Source organism: Helianthus annuus, chromosome 2 (genome assembly GCF_002127325.2).
Source record: "Helianthus annuus cultivar XRQ/B chromosome 2, HanXRQr2.0-SUNRISE, whole genome shotgun sequence".
NCBI lineage: Eukaryota > Viridiplantae > Streptophyta > Magnoliopsida > Asterales > Asteraceae > Helianthus > Helianthus annuus.
In genome coordinates, this window is record NC_035434.2 from 57,147,942 (window position 1) to 57,159,059 (window position 11,118).

Below are 11,118 nucleotides of genomic sequence, written 5' to 3' on the forward strand. Positions count from 1 at the left end.
TTTAAGTGCCACAAATGGGGCACATCTACCATAGAAAAATGCTAGCCGCAAATTGTTAATCAACGCGTGTTCATTTTCACACAATTATATCTTACAAGTTTAAAGTTTTTGGTACAAATGTGGTCCTCCTAAAAAATTTTACAAATCCTTAAACGCATATGTTGAATTCTTGCAATGCAAATGGTCCATCTTTCACACGTACAAATAATAGTCTGTAGAAGAAATAAACTTTGATTTTCTAATAAAATAATTCTCTTATATAGTATTTTATGTGTAAACAACATTAAAAATGTAATATTTTACAATAAGTAAAAACAGACGTGCCATTGTTATTTTTGTTTTTTTTTTTTTGAATTAATTTATTTATAATTACCATGTCAACAAGACTATGAAACCCAAAAAGTTATACTAATTGGTATGTTTTATTTGAAATTATTATTTGTGATTTGTGTCTTTTAAGTTTTTTCTTCAGATTAAGTTATTTAATATTCCATTGTTAACAAAATTGTGAAACCAACAAAAGTTCAACAAAATGGTGTTTTTTATTTAAAATTTTTGTTTCGCAAAATTATATGATATGCTCCCTCATAGTTGTCATCGTTGCCATCTCTCACTCTGTTGTATTTTCTCGCCTCAATAAGCCAGGGGCAGGGGCAAATTTGAAGCCGAAATATTCAGAACATGTATTAGTATATGGATTAGTTCTGTTAATTTTTATAGGTATGGTCTTAAGGTAATACTTAGCCTTACTTCCGTCACTATAAGAATTTGGACCAATAATAGCGACATTTATGACCGCTAAAAACGCTAAGACTCGCCACTAACAGTATTAGTGGCAACATGTCACCGGGAATATCTCATCACTAATACTTTGTCATTACTGCCCCATACCGCCACTAATAACGTCAATGCTAAAACCCTAATTTCCCTAACCCTGGAAGGCCAAAGCCCTAATTGTCGAAGCTAATGTTGTTTGACCCGTTTTACGATTTTTGCGATATACCAACGCAAACTACAAAATAAAGTATACATTATACGTTAAAACATAACTATATATTTCTAATGCAAACTATAAGTCGTAAAGCCCAGATCTAACGGTGTTAGTGATGTTTATAACCAAGATCTAGATCCAAAACCTCAATTAGTTTGATGTTTAGATCAAAATCTATGAAAAATATAAAGAACATGATTAAGAACAGGATGAACACACTTGATTAATCTTTAAAACCCCAACAGATAATTTGTGAATAATGTTGACAACGAATACCCTTAAATCTCTAATGTGTGTTAACAAAAACCCTAATCACACTAACTATCGATAGCCTAATCAAGATTAGGCTAATTACCCTTTAGCCTTTAAAGAAACAAATCACCAAAACATTCACAAAAACATTAACCTTGTTTGTGTTAATACATAAATATTATGTCTAAATATAATATATTTATAAAACTGGAACAATCTTCTCCATTACGACTAGAAATTTCACAAAAACCCTAATCACACTAATCGATAGCCTAATCAAGATTAGGCTAATTACCCTTTAGCCTTTAAAGAAACAAATCACCAAAACATTCACAAAAACATTAACCTTGTTTGTGTTAATAGATAAATATTATGTCTAAATATAATATATTTATAAAACTGGAATAGTCTTCTCCATTACGACTAGAAATTTCACACACCCATCCACGTCTTCTCGTGTTGACTTACGCATAGACTTCATCACGCTCGACTTTGAACCAGCGATACTTGAATAACTATGGCTATGGCGATAGATGATCAGTATCGCCGACACACTTGCCAACACTTGTCTTCGTTGAGCGTCGCTGACCACCACAATGTCTTCAAGTGTTTGTGAGATATGATTCTTTTACTTTCATGGTGTGCATTGGCGACACTAAGATGTCACCAAGATGCGCATCGGCTACACTATCAACCCATTAGTGGTGACAGCAACACAAACATATTAGGGCTTACATTTTTGCTAGTGATAAATAACAAACGTATATAATGATCAAATACCTGCCGGCACTAAGAGTGTCACCAGTTAGTGTCGCCCGATTTAACTAAGTCTTGATCTGCAATTTACCAATCTTGACACTTGTAGTCCTTACACTTTCATGATTTGGTATACAATGGTCTAAAAAGTCCCAATAATCTACACTAGACCATTGCATACTACTTAAACTTCACATGCTAATACACATAATCAACAATGTTGCCTACATATAAAGTAGCCTGGATCTTCTATTCATAATGATTGTTAGCTCCTTAAACCTCTGGTAGAAGTTCATCTTTTGGAAAGGTCCTCAAGATTTACTTAATCTACATTTTCAACCACTGAACTTTTGGTTATATCGTTAATAATATTAGATTATTATTTTAAGACCCAACACCTCACCCTTAGGTTAATGTTATCAATGACATGCATCACTTAAGAATCATTACATCATGTATACGTGTTCTTTAATTTAGCAAGCATGTATCTCAACTTCAAGGCCCGACAAACTCCCCCTAGACTAATTCCTGGAAAGCTTACCTTGTTGATGATCTTTTGTCACTTTGCTCAATGTTATCAAACTATTTTATCATCCTCGGAGCCATCACGTCATGTATCATATGATCTTCAATTTGCAAGAATCAGACTCAATTTTAAGACCCAATGCTTTTCAAATTCTATTCGAAGATATATATATATATATATATATACTAGTCGTTTACCCGCGCGATGCGGCGGGAAACATATCAGTTAGGTTGGTGAGTTTAGGGCTATGTACGGGGCAGTTCGGTTTTGAAACATAACCAAAACCAAATTCACGATGCAACGGAAAACACAACACTTGTTAGTAATTCTAAGGGTGTGCATGAGAAGGTTCAGTTCAGTTAGGTCATCACTAAAATCTAAATTTTCGGTTAAGGTACTTCAAAACCGGTCATGGGGATTTAAAGAGTTTTAAAAGGATGTAAACAAACCGAACTACGCCAAGCCAACAAAAGCACAACCATAAGCTCAAAACTAATCAAACCAATCCATTAGCTTACCGTTATTTTATCAGTCGTCTCGTGATATATTGTATAGTACTTAATTTAGTTTTCTTATTCGTGATATGTTGGCAGAGTGTTTTTTCTTTTAGTTTATCGATTCTTTGGTGATATACTTTTATTAATTTTTGAGTAAATTGCCAAAATCGTCCCTGAGGTTTGGGTATGTTTGTCATTTTCATCCAAAACAACTTTTTTGTACGAATAGTCCTTCACTTTTAGGATTTTTTTGTCATTTTCATCCAAACGCCTGACTTTTCTTTTTTTTTTTTGCCAAAACCGTCCCTAAGATTTGGGATTTTGTCATTTTCATGTAAATGTTTGATAGAAAAAATAAAGTAAATTAGTTGTTTTGAATGAAAATGGCATACATGCCCAAATCTCATGGACGATTTTGGCAATTTACTTCTGATTTTTTTAGTTGTTAGTTTATCAATCTTTCTATGAAATCAATCATAAGACCTAATAAGACCACCCATTGTGGTTTAACTAAAAAAGTGCATAACGTTCTTCCACATCAATGACACATAGGCATTAAGCTTTAACTAATTAACCCTTTAACTATCTAAGATTTGAATAAAAAAATATATATAAAAATAATTGATTGAGGGATCCACTTATTGTCTTGATGAGCAAGTGTGGAATGGAACCATGGAATTCCTTAATGTTTGAAAAAAAAAATAGTCTTTTTCTTATAATCAAAGTCAAATATAGAACTGAAAATCAAATGACAGATGAATGTTTGAGGTAGCCTTTGTTTAATATTGATCTGGTACGATATAATAGTCTTAGAAAAACATATCTTAATATACAAAATCAAATATTAATATCAACTTGTACCAAAATCTTTTCATTTACAATAATCTCCCTTAACAATACAACGAACTTTGGAAAACGACAGTGAAGACATAGACGAATGCTTGAAAACATACTATAAAAGACCATATAATTGATGTCTTAAAAAGCCGAAAACATACTATAAAAGACCATATAATTGATGTCTTAAAAACACCCAGAGCAACAATGACGATCAACGATCTGATTAGAATCTAAAATTAATATCATACTGATACAAATGAAAGATGATCCATTACATTAGTGTCTTTAGTCTGGTTTCTTCAAGTTGAGACAATTATCTGCTGCTTCATTATCTTCAAGTTGAACAATTCTTGCACTTGTTTCAATTCCTTATCTGATATCACCAATAGCATGTCAACCCCATTAGAACAAAAAAACATCTACTTTTATCTACTATTATGCATATAAAATACTGTAAAGAAAGTTACATTTATTTTACTGTCATTGAGTTTAAGCTAGTTTTCTCTGCTTTACCCATTTGACCCGCTTAAGTAATAAAAATATAACCTGAACTGACCATTTTGGTAAATGAGTTAAAACTAACAGCACCAGTTTCACAAGAATCGTATTTTAATGTCCAGCTATTTTGACCAGTCGCAAATCCCAATCCAACCCAACCAAACCATTTTGACACCTACAGCGAAGAGAAAGAAACAAATGTTTGACAAGGTTATCAGATGTGCATGGCTTGACTATCAAACACCTGGTGTATTGATGCATTATCCTACCCACTTTGAGAGATTGAGATATCTGTCCTTTTATAATTCTAAAGTATTTTGACACATTATCCTACCCCACCCGTTTGCCACCTCAGTATTTACGCTTAATTTATTTTACCACATTCGATTTACATTGAACACACCATAACTAATTAATTATTCGAAAAGTTAATCTAGTTGTCAAAAACTTCAAAACTGACACAATTTTCGACTCGAAGATGAGCTATTTGATTTTTTGAAGTATAAGCTTAACTCTAATATGAGCCAAGAAACAACCCTAAATATCAGCACCCCACAGTCATTGGCAAAATAAGAAAAAAAGAAACAAATCAAGTGAACCAAACATGCAGAAAAGATAGCGTAGAATAAATTTACCTGCAGCCTCAAGTTGCATTTGAAGTTCTTGACTAACAAGATCATTTTCAGCCTACACAAAAAGATTCATTATCTGTGAGATCACAATCTATAATCATTCTTCTTAACTTCTTTAGTTCTTTTAGGTTGTTAACGTCACGCGTATGATGATTATTCATGGGATGCACAATGGTGATATTTTTTTAATAAAATCCACACATATAAACACTAAAACTTTCTATGTGGGCTAATATACCTGAAGTTCTTCAATTTTTTTCAGCTGAGCTTCCCACCTCCTTCGGAAAACAGAAGAGCAGCAACCAATGCATCAAACTACACATGTTACAACATGTGAAAATTAATCATGAAAACTCACTTTCAAAGTCATGGACAAGAGTTATAATGCAAACAAATTATCTCCATTTAGGGCCTAAACGTAAAACGCCTCAGAGCGCTTCACGCTTTTCTAAACCAAGGGTACTGAAACCAGTCTTGTTAACCTTGAAAACAACAAAATGTCTGGTCTCGGAAAATTACTTCAGTGATTAACGTTTAAAAATATTGGCTTCATTAACTTCTGTGCATCTTAAATAAATTGATAAAACTATAACAAGAATACAAGCAATAAAAATTGAAAACCATTGAATTAAATGTACCTCCAAGAAAATAGGCGTACAGAATCTAGAAAAGAATTGTCGGGCATTAACTGGTTTAGATTTTTCTCTGAAAAAATGAAACAAAGGTTGACCATAAGTGTGAGGAAATGACCGGGCAATCGCGTGAGCGCCAACAGGATCTGTTGCAGCAGTTGCATCAGTTGCATCAACGAATTCTACCATCACAGTAGTTCTCTGTGCATAAATTCGCAAATCATGGTTCATTAATCCGATGTATAAACAAAATGCATAACAATAACTACATTTTTTAAAAACCTCCCTCTAATGCTACAAGAAAAAGCTTTTTAACTTTAAAATACAAATAAAGGGATGTGTATATGCCAATAGTTTTTTTTTCCCAATAGATTTTCAGTTTTCTTGCATCAACTTCTTTCTTTTGTCTTTCCAGATCTTATTATTAGACACTATGGTCTTCATGGTCTGGTTCGATCAACTTTGATGAAAATTATAGGCCAAACTGCTTACTACAATTTCCAGAAGCCACAAACCAAACTGGCTGGTTGGGTAGGTCGGCCGGACCAGCCGGTTTTACCTGTTTGGTGGTTAACCATTCGGTTCTCGCGGTTTAAACCAATTTTTTGTTTTTTTTTTCAAAATCCTTGATTTGTAAAAAAAAGGAACAAATAAAGGTAAAACAGTTAATTCCAAGTTTTAAACCGGATTGAATACCCGTTTAAATCTCAACCCGGCCGACTTGATTCAGATTCGAATCACTTGACCAAAAAACAATCAAAATTGATTATTCCAACATTATACACCTTCTTACCCAATTTTCAGGTCGACTTCCTTAACCACGTTCCCTTCAGCCGCAGCGAGCTTCTTCTGCTCGTATTGAATCGTTTTCGTAATCAAATTAAAAAACAAATACATAATCTGCACCGAATCATTCGTCGAAACAGGATACGTAATCTTCTTAAACGTCTCCAGCGGCATACTCTGGCCCACCAGCCTATAATCAAACACTCAAATCCATAACTCTACACTTAAATTCAAACATTCATCATAATTCATAATCCATAATTCATTAACACAAAATGACAACACTAACCCTACAATAGGAATCTGCAACCTAGTAGCTTCCTAAATCACAAAACTCTTCCTTTCAGTATCAAAAATCACCACACAATCTGGCCACGTCTTCCTACTTCCCCATGGACTGTAATTTTAGCCTCTTTTGATCTGCAACGGTATATATTCATATGTTGAAGAATACAAAACTTCATATTTAAATTACAATGAAGACAAACAAAATCGGTTCACTCACTAACTCTATTTTGAAGCTCCTGCATGAAAAAAAAATATTCAAAATCTCCTAAATAACATTTCGTCAAACACTTGCTATGCCTTTCCAAATCCTCAAATCAAACATCCATCATTGAAATCAAAGCCAAAGCAGAAAATAACAACAAATTAGGGCTTCAATCGAGCCAAAAAGCAAAAGAAAACTCAATAAAAACTTACCCTTTAAACTCCTACCGAAACCCAGTTCGTCACTGCCCGTTCATCCTTCTCTCGATTATGATAAAATCGATGCCTCTCAACCTTTTGTCCATTCGATTGTAGCCCCCTAATAAAGGTTTCGTATCGGAAATCCTTCAAGATCTGAACGATTTTGTAAATTAGGGTTTCTCATGGCGTCATATCTCCTTCTCCATCGCCTCTCTCTCTCTATTTCTCGTTCTCCCTGTCTCCCTCTCCTCTCTTTTCATTTGGGAATTCAAATTTTGAAAATGGGAGAGGAATTTGGTGGTGCAGATCTAGATCTGGCGAGTAGACGAACTGCAGAGGAATAGTACAGCTTTCAAAATTGAATGTGCGGATCATGATCCGTGTGAAGTTAATGGACGGTAGGATCATGATCCGTGTGAAATGATGGACGGTAGATCATATTTTGTGTGTTTTTGTTTGAGTTAGTAAGGGTATATGTGGAAAGTGAGGTTATAAATGTGTTTGTTGTGTTTAAAAGACTTGTACATTATGCATTAAGGGTGTTTTAAGGGAATGCCCATTTACTTTAAGAAGTCCTTGAGATATGCTTATTATATATAGTATAGATATATATATATATATATATATATATATATATATATATATATATATATATATATATATTTGCCATTTTGCTCCTTCAAAACATTAATCTGACAATCTCCCCTTTAACGTATACATCATATTGGACAATCTGGAATAGACTTTGTAAACTCTCTTTAGCTTGAGTGATTTAGAAGATATGTGGAGGAGAATTCCTAGCTCAGCATCTTTTGTAGACATGAGGAAAGAGGTGCTTTGGTATAATAACCCTCCTAAAATATTTCCGACACTCCTAATATTTTAGAACATCCCTATACGTCCTAAAATACACCCCGTATACGAAAACTAACCCTAAATACACCCCGTATACGAAGATATGTGGAGGAGAATTCCTAGCTCAATTTTTATAGTCTCTCGCGGGCTGCGAAGACTTGTTCTTCATCTTACGCGGGCCGTGAGCGCCCGTCTACGAGGCGGCACCCTGAGCTGCCACGTGGCAGCCCCGTGTCAAACCTAGTTCAGCGTATCAGCAAGGCTAGGGCCTACACCCCTTGCTCGCGGGCCGTGTAACTCCTCGCTTCATCTTTCGCGGGGTGCGAGGGCCCCTGTTCCAGCCCTATAAATTGGAATTCGACGTTCCTTTGCAAATCGTTCATCACACACTTTTCTCTCTAAATTTCTGAATAGCAATTATAATTCCCGGGCATAATACCCCCCCCCCCCCGGTAAGTATTTTAACCCCAGGTTACGTATTAGATACGCTGCCCGATTGATCTAGCACTCCGTAACGGCTGTTGAGGCTCTGCCCGATGTAGTCGTTGGTGCTCTGTCTCGGGGAGGGTATAACTAATGTAAATTTGGGTTATTATACTAACGCGTCTGCATTATTTAAAATTTATAGATTTTAGCCAGGAAGCCACAGGAAATTACCTAAGATAACAATGTGAGTAATCCTCCTTTTTGCAAACTGTTTTACAAAGCCTCAATGTTTTAAACTATATTTCACAGTGATTGAGTATTTGTAATTCTACAACTATCATCGGTATGTTGGGGTTTTGTAAACAAAATTTGTTACTACACTGTAAGTAGTAACATTACCACAAGTCGGGTTGACAGTACCGTGGGTGATAATTAAAGTAGAAAAGAATAAACAAATGTAATTGCGAGATCGCCCTCAATAACTATAAACTGATAAAACCTATCTTGGTTAAATTGGGATTCACTCACCAGTATTTCCCATTGTCAAAATGTTTTTAAATGCGTTTCAGGTAACAAAATGTGAAATCCAAATAGAAACCAGTTGGACAACACTGAAGGCTTGGAAAAGTGGCTATAAAAGTTAACTAAATAAAGAAGATGTATTATTTCAATAAAATAGGGTTTATCCCTGTTTGTAATAAAACTTAGGTTTTATCTTAATATATTTATTATTATAAAATGTGGTGTTTTACTCTAATAAAATATTTCCTAACTACGGTCCTGATGAAATTTCCGCTACCAAATAATGATAAATGTTGGTGCATCCGTGTGTCATCTTCGTCTTGTATTGAGTCTTGTATTGTACTAGTTAGATCAGGGCACGAAAAAGGAGATGGTGGATATAGTAGAGATTCCGCTTGAAATGGTATGAAGTCATTTCAAGCGAAATCACATATATACTGATTTCGCTCGTAGTGTAAAATGTTGATTTCGCTTGAATGTTTACATTGTATTTCCGCTTGAACTGAACAGTACATGTTCAAGCGGAATCAAACCCCTATAAATAGGGTCCTTGGAGCGAAATCAGATAAGTGTTGTTCCGGTTTTGCCACGAAGTGCTGCCGAAGTGTCGACTCGTTGTAAACGTCATTATTATCAATCAAACGACAGTTTAAAGTGTATTACTTGCTGAATTGAACTCAGTTTCTTAGTTTCCGCCTCTGAAACTGAGATAAACTCTTCTGATCGACTCGTTCGGGTCCGAAAACGATCCTACAAGTGGTATCAGAGCTCAGGAGGAAGAGTTCTTACCAATTCAGCTACGGTTTCTGATTTCTACACCTTCTATTTCAAATTAAACATCTTTTCACGGTTGAAATTGGCTCAAATTTACACAGTGTACTCGGAATTGACATTTAACAAAGCCTTGAAAGTTTCAAGTTAAAATTCAATCTAAAACATATGTTTTTAGTAATTCCGCTTGAAATCACTCGATTGAATGATGACGTCACAGTGATTCCGCTTGGAATTGTTCTTGATTCCGCTTGAAATTCTGTTTTTGCTTGAAGTATTGGTGTGATTCCGCCTGAACGTGAGGTTCCGCTTGAAAGTTTCCGGGTGATTCCGCTCGAACTGAGATTCTGCTCGAAAAGTTGTTGTGATTTCGCTCAAACGGGATATTTCGCTTGAAAATAGTGTACATTCAAGCGGAATCAGTGATATTACTTGAATTTGTTGATTCCGCTCCAAAGAGGATTCCACTTGAATTTGATATTTCCCTTGAACAGATTGTTTTGAGAATTATTGATATCCGAAACATGGACGAGGATTTTTATAACGCATTCGCTACCCTGGTTACCCCGATAACTATTGCACAGAACACGATGCTAGAAAACGAAACGGGAACTATGCAAAAACCGCCTAAGCTCAAGAACATTGAGGAGTATAAGGGTTGGGAAGGACGGTTTGAAAATTGGGTACAAGCTAACTATCTAGATGCTTGGGAATGTGTTGAAACAAAATATGTTCGACCGTTAAATGATGATGAAGAGGAGATTGCTATCAAGGATATGGGTGTGGATGACAAAAAGAAATATAAGAATGAGAAAATGATGATGAGTCTGCTCCAACAAGCTGTGAAAGAAGACATCATGGTCTTATTGCAACACAATGGAAGTTCTTAGTCAATCTGGAAAGCATTAAGGTCAAAGTTTGTTGGTAGCCAAGAGATGATCAAAAACAAGAAATCACTTTTGAAGAAAGAATTTGACTTGTTTCGTGGTTTAAAGAATGAAAGCACAAAGCAGATCATCGAAAGATATCATAATTTGTTGGTAAACATGAAAAGGGTAAGCATCAACAAAGACAATGAAGAACTAATAGAGAAGTTAGCTGATGCATTGCCACACGAAACATGGGGTACATATTTAATGATGATCAGGAATAAGAAAGGATTTAACACGCTCACTTTGAGAAGTTGGAAGCTCAAGAGATGGAGCAACGAAAGATTGTTCGAATGAAAGATTTTGATGGTGAACAAGACATCGGGCTTTGCTACAAAGCAGGGGTGAATGAGAAAACCACAAATTTTTCTCCAAAAGTGGAAACTGCATTCAATGCTAAATGTTCATCAGGAAGTTCATCAACAGGATCAAATAGCAAAACGAGTTTCTCATCATTTCCATCATTCGATCCAAACATTTCAGCAACAAAGAATGGAAGAAAACTTCAGTGCAAC

The 11,118-nt window shown here is 35.1% G+C and overlaps 1 long non-coding RNA gene across 6 annotated transcripts; it reads right to left on the reverse strand.

Moving 5' to 3' along the window:
- Nucleotides 1–3,972: 3,972 nt before the first annotated feature.
- On the reverse strand, nt 3,973–7,434 carry LOC110915021. Of its 6 annotated transcripts, none has more exons than XR_002578705.2 (8): nt 7,113–7,434; nt 6,916–6,995; nt 6,700–6,830; nt 6,418–6,600; nt 5,631–5,825; nt 5,231–5,307; nt 4,996–5,047; nt 3,973–4,235 (listed from the first exon to the last, which is right to left on the reverse strand). It is a non-coding gene; the product is annotated as an uncharacterized LOC110915021 (long non-coding RNA). The 6 variants fall into 6 exon arrangements; XR_002578702.2 differs by having other exon boundaries at nt 6,916–7,006; XR_002578712.2 differs by having other exon boundaries at nt 6,916–6,934; nt 7,113–7,432.
- Between the last annotated feature and the right edge of the window lie 3,684 nt (nt 7,435–11,118).